This window comes from Castor canadensis, chromosome 16, assembly GCF_047511655.1.
Source record: "Castor canadensis chromosome 16, mCasCan1.hap1v2, whole genome shotgun sequence".
NCBI classification, from domain to species: Eukaryota; Metazoa; Chordata; class Mammalia; order Rodentia; family Castoridae; genus Castor; species Castor canadensis.
In genome coordinates this window covers 19,167,502-19,177,787 of record NC_133401.1, presented here as the reverse complement: position 1 = coordinate 19,177,787, position 10,286 = coordinate 19,167,502, and positions in this window count along the sequence as shown.

The window sequence follows — 10,286 nt, the reverse complement described above, 5'->3', positions numbered from 1 at the left end:
CCACTCTGCTGACTGTAGTAAAAACTGTATTTCTTCACATCCAGTGTAGTTCTCCTTCCTAAATTGATTATAATTCTATTTTGACTTTGTTTCTGTGTTACTTTACTTAAGTAAATCTGTCTCAACCCTTATATCAGTGCAACAGCACACCCGATGCTCAGTTGTCCATTGCTTCTCTGTGTTTTAATAAACTCTTGTTGTCTTAATAAATTTTTGGATTAACCTGTATCACCAAAAACTCCTGATAGTTATCTTGGCAAAATTAAAACTTTTGTAAGAGTTTTTTCTCATAAATGTTATCAACAAAAATACAATATTTTTAAGATAGCCTTGTGGTTATAAGCTTAGAAAATTAAGTTTTAGTTTAAAATTAGTACTTTAAATTTTGAACATACAAAACCTTTAATGTAACTCTTAGATTGTGGTCAACTCAATCACTTACATAATCACTTATGAGGTCCATCTTTTTATGACAACTTACTCTGTACCTTTATGACAACTTAGTCTGTATCCTCTGGGGAAGCTTGTCTTTATCCGTTTTTTATTTAAAAGTAATTTTTAACCTTTTATTTTTAAAAACCATATCTTTAATACCATACACGGTATTAAATATACATACATACATATATATAGTTAATTGTTGAAAATAACTCAAAACATTTTAACTTAGAGTCTTATATTTGCATATCACATTAACCTTATAACAGCAGTTTAAGAACAATTTTGAAGATGCTTACACACACACATTTCATAAATTAAGCATGCCAGAAAAAAATGTCAACTTAAGCATACATGATGAACTAGAATTCCAGGAGCAAATTAAAATTTTCCCAATGCTTTAAACAAATTCACACACACACACACACACACACACAAATTAGAGTGCACTCTCAAAAAAACCCTTTTTAAATCATACCCAGAGGGCTATCCCATGGAATGGTGGATGGTGCCTCTGTTTTATTGTGAGTCTTCCTCCTTGGAATGAATTTTTGTTACCCATCCCTGAACCTCGGTGTGGCTATTTCTTGGGAAAATCTCATCACACCCATCTCCTCGTATTGGAGGATTTTTGCACTTTACCCAAAATGCTTTCTTCTTATTTTTGTTGTTCCCCATCCTGCTGTATATTGCTGTTGAGAAAACCTGGTAGATATTCATCCTTCCTAATACCCAGAGGTGTCTCACACACTACCCCATGCACATTGAACCTGATAGGTCTTCAACCTCCCTTATTCCAGCAGATATCTTAGTACTTTTGCCCTCCTCTCTAAAACTGACAGACACAGTTTCACCCCAGAAAAGGAGGTGATCAGGCTTCCCTTTGCCTCCTAAAGGCAGGTTTCTTATTTGAACCATGGTTCTTGCCAGTCTGATTATCAGGGCCCCCAATTGGTTCCTGAGCCTTCTCTGGGTTCCTTTGTGCAGCCAAAACTCACTCTCTGGTGTGCCAGGAGAGATGACTCCCTCCATTGGATCAACAGGTCTGCTTGTGCCTGGTGGGACATTCTCCTGGTGGGGTCCTGAGGAACCAGGCATGCTGAGTCCCAGGGACAAGGAGGTGAAAACATCTCCAAATCTGTGACTGAGCACCCAGAAATGTTGTAGGATACTCAAGAACAGGGAAATGGGACACTGAGGCTTTTCATGAATCAATGTTTATGCACATGCTTGCAGCAACTTAGTGTATTCATGTCCAAAGGCTGAGCACTGGGATCAAAGGGACCTTGCCTTATTTACCATTCTAGGCAGGTTACAAAAGCAAAAAAGCAAAGTTTAATCCATAGATGGTTATATACGATTCTATTGGCTACTTTACCCTAAGTGCTATGTAACCCTTTTTGAGTTCAGCTTCTTTAAGTTTAAGCTTCCTGCCATGACACCCTCCTCCTCCCTACTACAAAACTCTGTGCCTCATCACCCATGTGCTAAGCTCATTTCTCAGTCTTTCTAAATGTTTTGCTTTAAATTACGCCATCCTATGTCCTTTACTTAAAACAAAGTTACTTCTGCCATCTGTCCCTTTACATCCCCAGGGTTATTTCTGCCATTTGTTCCTTTATGTCCCCCGGGCTGCCATTTGTTCCTAGGGACATTTCTGCCACTTTATTTCCCCTCACACTTGTCCCCTTACAGTAGGATGCAATCTGAAAATTGAAGAAAATGTTTTGGTATAAAACACAAGATAATGAATAAAATATTGTCAGGACTGGCAGAGTAGCTCAAGAGGAATAAAATATTGAGTAAATCTGAACAGCAAAGATAAAATCTTCAAATAACATATTCCTTCCTTTCTATAAGGTGTAAATATGCCCAAATAATTGATATCTAGTCTTTTGTGTCTATAGCTGGATTCATTTTGATTGTAAAATTACAAAGCTGGAGGCATTGCTTAGTTGGCAGATTGCATCCCTCAGAAGTGCCAATCCCTGAGTTCAAACTCCACTACTATATATATGTATATATACATATACACATAAATATATATGTATATATACATATACATATAAATATATGTGTATATATACATATATATATAAATATATATATATATATATATATGCATATATATATATAAATATATATATATGCATATATGAAAAATGGCCTTGAAATTTTACCTCAGTTCTTGTATCTGGCAGGAGATGAATTCAAGTGAGATGCAAAGATTCAATAAAAGTAATAGTAAAGTGTATTAGGAAAGGAATATGCTTTTAACAGATGAAAGCAGGTTGTTTCTAGAGTTAGAGCAATGGGGTTGGGGTGAGAAAAAAAGAGTTATTTTCTGTTCTCCATGTGGAAAATTGGTGCAAAATCTCAAAATGGTGATCTCCATCTTCTAGTCTTGTACTGGAGAGCTGGGGGGATTACACCTGGGGAGGGGGTCATTGTGGCCCCTGGGGTGATTTCCTGGATTTAGGTCATTGTCTTATGAGAAAGTGAATCTACCAATTCGTGATCTAATTGTTAGAGAATTTGTTTGAAATTCCTAGCCTTTGCTTTCTCTAGGTCTTAGGTCTTGATGTTTAGGGTGTGAATTAATCTTGGGTAGAGAGTGAATTAAACTTTAATGGAGTGCTTAACTTCAAAGCATCCTGTGCTAGCCCCTGGGCTCTCACTACCTGATCTTAAACAGAGATTAGTGGAGTTTTGCAGGGGAATTGAAATGAATTTCTTTCTGACTTCCTCTTATAGCCACCACTTATGTCTATGAAATTATTAAATTATTTGTGTTTATGAATGTTACATTGTGTGAATGCCATTACACTGCATAAAGTCTTATCAAAATTAGATTTATACCTTCAAAAACATTTCTATGCCATTCCAGTGAGAAAACCATTTTGAACCTGGTGGTTTTATGGAAAAATATTTTTGTAAATATATGAGCTAGATTCTGAAGCTGTAGCTAGTTCATTTTCCTGCTATACTGTATTCCATTTATTAATATTTCAGAAATTTTATGCATCCTTCAGTAGATCTACACAGTTTCTCTGACTTGCAATTCCCTATTGAATGTCACTCTGAGAGTAAGAGGAAAGAGTTAATTGCAGTTTTCTTTGAGGAGTTGCATGAGGGGGGTGAACTGGCACTCACTAGCTATACCTTTGTGGCAGCACTATTCATAGAAAGCAAGTTATGGAGTCAGCCTAGGTGTCCATCAGCAGGTGAATGATAAGAAAATGTGCTACATGTACACAACAAAGCTTTATTACACCATAAAGAAGAAGGAAATTGTGACATTTGCATGAAAATGGATGGAACTGGAGATCCTTCATGTTCAATGAGTTTATCCAAGCTCAAAAAGCCAAATGTGACATTCACTCACTTGTGGAACTTGTAACTAAAATGATCATAATGATAGAAGTAGTCATAGTAATGAAATATTAACATAAAAGAGTGACTCTGGGGCATCAGTGGGAAGGGTAAGGAGGAAAGGAAAGGTTACTGAGGGGAAAAGAGTATTGAAGTATGCTTGTGTGTGTGTGAGGGAGAGAGTAAGAGAGAGAGAGAGAGGGTGAGAGAGAGAGAGAATAGTGAAATCCAACAGAGAAACACTGCTTTATAAAGCCAGGAAATGAGTGGAGGGGAAATGAGAATGTAGTAGGGTGGTTTAAAATGTACAAAGTGCAATGTACACATGTATGGACTCATCATGATAAAACACCTTTATATTATAAATGCATATGAATTCAAAATGAAATAAAATGTTTAAATGATATATTTGTGAAAAATATACCTAAATGAAAGTATACAGAGGACAAATAAACACTTGAAAAGACACTTCATGTTATGTCACTGCAAAAATGCAAATCGATATGATGAGGTAAGACTACACAGCAATTCAAATTGTGATAAGTCAAAACACTGACAACAGCAAATGCTGCTGAACCCGTGGAGAAACATGAATCCCATCATTCCTGTGGGAATACAAAATGGCATGGCCACTGAGGAAGAGAGAAGTTAGCTTCTTACAAAACTAAATACATTCTAAGAATACAATACAACAGTCACACTCCAGGTGTTCTTCCAAGTGTGGAAACACATGACCATGTGCACAATTCTACAAGAAAGATGGCTAAAGTTGCATTAAAAAATTCCTAACCATCAATGCCAGCAACCTATTCCTTGGTAAGTAAATGAGTTAATTAATGCTACATCCAAACAGAGGAATGTAATTCAGTGCTGAAAAAAGTTATCATGACTAAAAGGAACACAGCTGAATCTTAAATGAATATCAAGCTTCAGTGAGAAGAGTCATCCAGAAAAAGTGATGTACCATATCAATTCAACTCTATGACATTTGGGGAAAGCAGCACTGTAGAAACAGAGCACATCAATCACTGTCTCTCCAAATGGAGATAGAACAAGCAGAACATGGGATTTTTAGGACAGTGATCATACATTGTATGATACCAAATGATGTATACTAGACATGGCAAGTATGTAAAAAGCAAAGAATGAGCAATGTCAAAAGAAAAACATGATGAAAATGATGGAGTTTGGATGATTATAACATGCCATGTACTGTCACGAATTCTAAAAACTGTTCCAACGTGAGGAAAATATTAGTACAGGGAACGATATGCTTGTGTAGGTACATGAGGTAATCCAGAATGACTAGGATAGATGAGAGAGAGAGAGAGAGAGAGAGGAAAGATAGATAGATGATAGATAAATACACAGACATAAATATATAACATATACACATATGTTAAATGACATATCTTGGTGATGGAAACTTCACCAAAATTCCTTTACATTTCATATGCACATTATTGGCATAAATTTGAGATGATTTTATGCCACATCCTTAAGGGTCTCTATTTTGACTGTAGTATGTCACAATAGATGGGTATTCAATACTCCAATGTGGTGTCATGTCAGTGATCAAATTGCTTCTGATGTTGGATCATTTCAGATGGTGGGTTTTCTGATTAGGGATGCCGAACCTGTTATACGCTTTGAGAATCTTACATATGGCTCAATAGAGGATCCATGAAATTCATAATCATAAATTTAGCTGAAGTCAAGGACAACATGTGTCCTCTTGTCTCAGTTAGGAGATGCTGTTGAGAAAGATGGCCTTGTGAGGCCTTGAGAATATCTGCTAATGTCCCTTGAATTGGATTACAGTGTCCACTTGAAAACTCAGGGAGCAGTAAATTTGCAAATGTTTATTATATTTTTAAAGAGTGGGTATACTAGAAGGACAGGTGGGCCAATGTTGAAACATTAATTGAAGTTGGAAAGTCAATGCAAAGGAATTTTTCAAACTGTATTCAAAAGATTAAGAGGAGGAAGGGTGTTGAAAGTCATTTTAAGGAAATTATGCCCTTTGTCAATATCTGGAAGTTTTTCCCCATTACCATTCCCTCAGAGTTTCAGACTTTCAGGATTGCATTAAAGTCCTGAGCGCATTTTGAGTTGATTTTTGTACAAGGTGAATAGGGGTCTACTTTAAATTTTCTGCACTTATGTAACCAGTTTTCCCAGTACATGTTACTGAAGAAGGTATTCTTTCTCCAATGTACAGTTTCAGCCATTTTCTTAAGAATCCATTGGCTGAAGATCTTTGGATTTGTTTCTGAGTCCTCTGATCTCTTCTGTTGGTCTACATGTCTTATTTATGCACTGACCATGCTGGTTTTACTACTATGGCTCTCTCCTCTTATGTCTGGAAAGTAGGGATTCTGATGCCTCTCAGTTTATTTTTAGCTCAATATTTGTTTGGCTGTTCAGTGTCATTGGGGCTTCCACAGGAATTTTAGGATACTTCTATGAACTTTGGTGAAGAACATCATTGGATGTTACAGAGCAGATATGAAGAGTCCCCCACAAAGTCTGATGTGTTAAACTCATGGTCCCCAGTTTTTTAATACCATCACTGGGTGACAATTGGATCATAAGAGCTTGACATAACAGATCTATCAATTAATCCACTGATGCATTCATAATCTCATGGCATCATAGGAAGTGATGGAAACTTTCAGAGGTGGGGTATATTTTGAAGAAGTAGGTCATAGGAACATTTCCATGGGGAATTGATCTTGTCCTTTGTCCTTTTTTGTGTTTCTCTCTGCATTCTGCCCACTATTAGATGAGCAATCATACTACAACAACCCCACTGCCATGATGTTCTGCTTCATCAGAGACCAAGAAACATGGAGGCAGCCAACTAGGGAATAAATTCTGAACACTGGGCCAAATGATTCTTTCATTCTTAACTTGCTTTTTATTCAATGATGGAAAATTTCCAAGTTGAGATCATTTGACCTGCATATCAAAGTGACACTCTGATTGGTGCAGCAGGAGGAAGCAGAAAATTTGACAGCTAAGGCAAAATGCCATTCTTAATGGCAAAGCATCATTTTAGAGTAGATATCTCTCCTGAGCCAGAACTTTCAAGTGATCAGAACCAAAGTCTAAGAATCTTATGGTGAAACAAGGTAGAAGCCATCACTATTGTGAGAAAAAATTATGTAAGAAATCAAGCTACATAAATTCAATATGTGATCATGTGGCAATTGTTAAAGTGATACATATGTATTTTATTCATACTAGGGCCACAAAGATGAGTGCTTTTTAAATTCATACTTTATCCATATTCAAACTACCCTATTCTAAGTGTGCAAGTGCACATTGCTTTTATATTCATCATATAAATTCTATAGTGTCCTCTTTTATTACAAGTGAGTGGAGAGTGAGATCAGACGTTCAGTGCTCTCTCAGAAAACTAATTCTCATTGATGCCAAGGAAGAAATATATTGGGAAAAATCTTTATTTTCTTCATTAGCAAAAAAGGGCAGATGGTTGAGTACAATGATAGCAAAATTCAAATAATCTCATCCATTCTTGGAATTTTCTCTGGTGTGTAAAATGCAAAAGGAGTCACAATGTTGTTTGCAAAGAAAAGAATGAAAAGCAACTTACAAGCAAAAGGATGCTGAGGGTGGCTTTGTTTTCAAGAGAGAGCTGGGAAGAGAAGATGTAGCTGTGGACATGCTGGGCTCACTTGCAATGTCTGTAGAGAAGATTCACCATGTAGAGACTGGTCCCAATCATGAAGACTATAAACATGAGATCTCTAACCATTAGAGACTCAACTATAACTGTGATTTGCCATCTTCAAAGTGTTCATTTTCATAGTATACATGAAAATACCCAGTACCAAAAGGAGTGAAATTGCTTTTGGCTCTTGTATTTTTCAGTAATAAACATATAGAACACCAAGTTGATGATCCAAAAGGAAATGAAGAAGGGAAATATCCATTTGGAGAATTTAGATTAGGACCATGTCCCCTTAAAATTACTGGGATTGATAGTGCTGGCCTGAAATTTACTCAGGGTAGAGGCAGTACAGACAGAAAGACCCTGGGTAACTCTGGAGAGATGCAAAACTGCCTTGCAACCAACATCATCCAAAACACATTTTACTCCAAAGGATTGCATGCTGTCTGGTAGCAGTGTGAATATGATGGTCAAAGTATTCACCATGGTCAGGTGCAGAAAAATAGAATCTATAGGCTTCTTCAGATGAGGTTGGATTAAGGAAGTATACACATGTAAAACAAAATAAGCAATGAGTTCCCCATAAAAAAAACAAAACTGAGATATGAGGAAAAACCCAAAATTGTATCACTTGGTAACAGTATCATAATGATATAATATATTCAAAATAGGTGTATCAAGACTCCAGTGAAAATTAAATGAATTGTACTTTTATTTATTTTTATTTTTTTAATTCATTTATTCATATATGCATACATTGTTTGGGTCATTAATCCCCCCTGTCCCCTGCTCCCACCCTCTACCCCTTCCCCCACTCACTCACAGGCAGAACCTGTTCTGCCCTTATCTCTAATTTTGTTGAAAAGAAAACATAAGCATAACAAGAAAAAGCATTTAGACTAGTTTAGTTAAAGGTAGCTATACAGAGATTCCTAGTATTGCTTCCATTTACAAATGTGTTACAACACAAGTTAATTCAACTCTGACTGATCTTTAAAATGGTTCCTGATGCCCTTCTCATGTTGACCTCTGTTCTTTAAGGATTCTATATTATTTTCTCTGGAGTGGGGAAATCCAATGCTTTCATGTTTTTGGGTTCACTACCTATCCCTATACTTCCCGTTTGTTCTTGCCGCTTTTCATGTGACCCAAGTCCAACAACATTGCTGTATTTGCCCTAGATCTAAAGTCCACATATGAGGGAGAACATGTGATTTTTGGTCTTCTAACCTGGCTAGCATCACTCAAAATGATGTTCTCCAGTTCCAGCCATTTTCCTGTAAATGATAAGATTTCATTCTTCTTCATGGCTGCATACAATTCCATTGTGTATAAATAACACATTTTCTTGATCCATTCGCCAGTAGTGGGGCATCTTGGCTGTTTCCATAACTTGGATACTGTGAATAGCGCTGCAATAAACATGGGTGTGCAGGTGTCTCTGGAGTAACCTGTATTGCATTCCTTTGGGTATATCCCCAGGAGTGGGATTCCTGGATCATATGGCAGATCTATGTTTACATTTTTAAGACGTCTTCAAATTTTATTCCAGAGTGGGTGCACTAGAGTGCATTACCAGCAGCAGTGTACCAGGGTTCCTTTTTCTCCACATCTTTGCCAACACCTGTTGGTTGTGGTGTTTTGATGATGGCTATTCTAACAGGGTGAGGTGGAATCTTAGTGTGGTTTTGATTTGCATTTCCTTTATGGCTAGAGATAGTGAGCCTCTTTTCATGGGTTTTTTGGATATTTGTATTTCTTCTTTTGAGAAAGTTCTGTTTAGTTCAGTTGCCCATTCTTTATTGGTCACTGATTTTGGGAGAATTTGGTTTCTTAAGTTCCCAGCATATTCTGTTTATCAGTCCTTTGTCCAATGTATAGCTGGCAAATATTTTCTCCCACTCTGTGGGTGGTCTCTTCAGTTTAGAAAACATTTATTTTGTTCTGAAGAAGCTTTTTAATTTTATGAAGTCCCACTTGTCCATCCTTTCTCTTAGTTGCTTGTCTGCTGGGGTTTTGTTAAGGCAGTCCTTGCCTACAACTATTACTTCCAGAGTGTTTCCTGCTCCTTCCTGTAAAACTTCGAGTTTTGGGTCTGATATTAAGGTCCTTGATCCATTTTGAGTTGATACTGGTACAGGATGATAAACATAAATCTAGTTTCAGTTTCTTGCAGATGGATAACCACTTTTCCCAGCAGCATTTGTTGAGAAGGCTGTCTTTTCTCCATTGTATATTTTTGGCACCTTTGTCAAAAATAAGGTGAGTATAGCTGTGTGGTTTCATATCTGGATCCTCTATTCTGTTCCACTGCTCTTCATGTCTGTTTTTGTGCCAGTTCCATTCTGTTTTTATTGCTATTCCTTTGTATTATAGGTTGAAGTCAGGTATTGTGATACCTCCTGCATTGCTCTTTTTGCTGAGTATTGCCTTAGCTTTCGTGGTCTCTTGTATTTCCAAATGAACTTTAGAGTAGATATTTCAATGTCTGTGATTAAAGTCATTGGGATTTTGATGTAAAATGCATTAAACCTGTAGATTGTTTTTGGTAGTTTAGCCTTTTTTACTATGTTGATTCTACCAATCCATCAGGACAGGAGATCTTTCCTACCTCTATAGTCCTCCTCGATCATGTCTTCAGGGATTTGTAGTTCTCCTTGTGGAGGTAATTCACATCCTTTGTTAAGTTTACCCCTAGGTATTTGATTTTTTTTGAAACTATTGTGAATGAATTGTTTCCATGCGTTCCTTCTCAGGTTGTTTGTTGGTGGTGTATGGA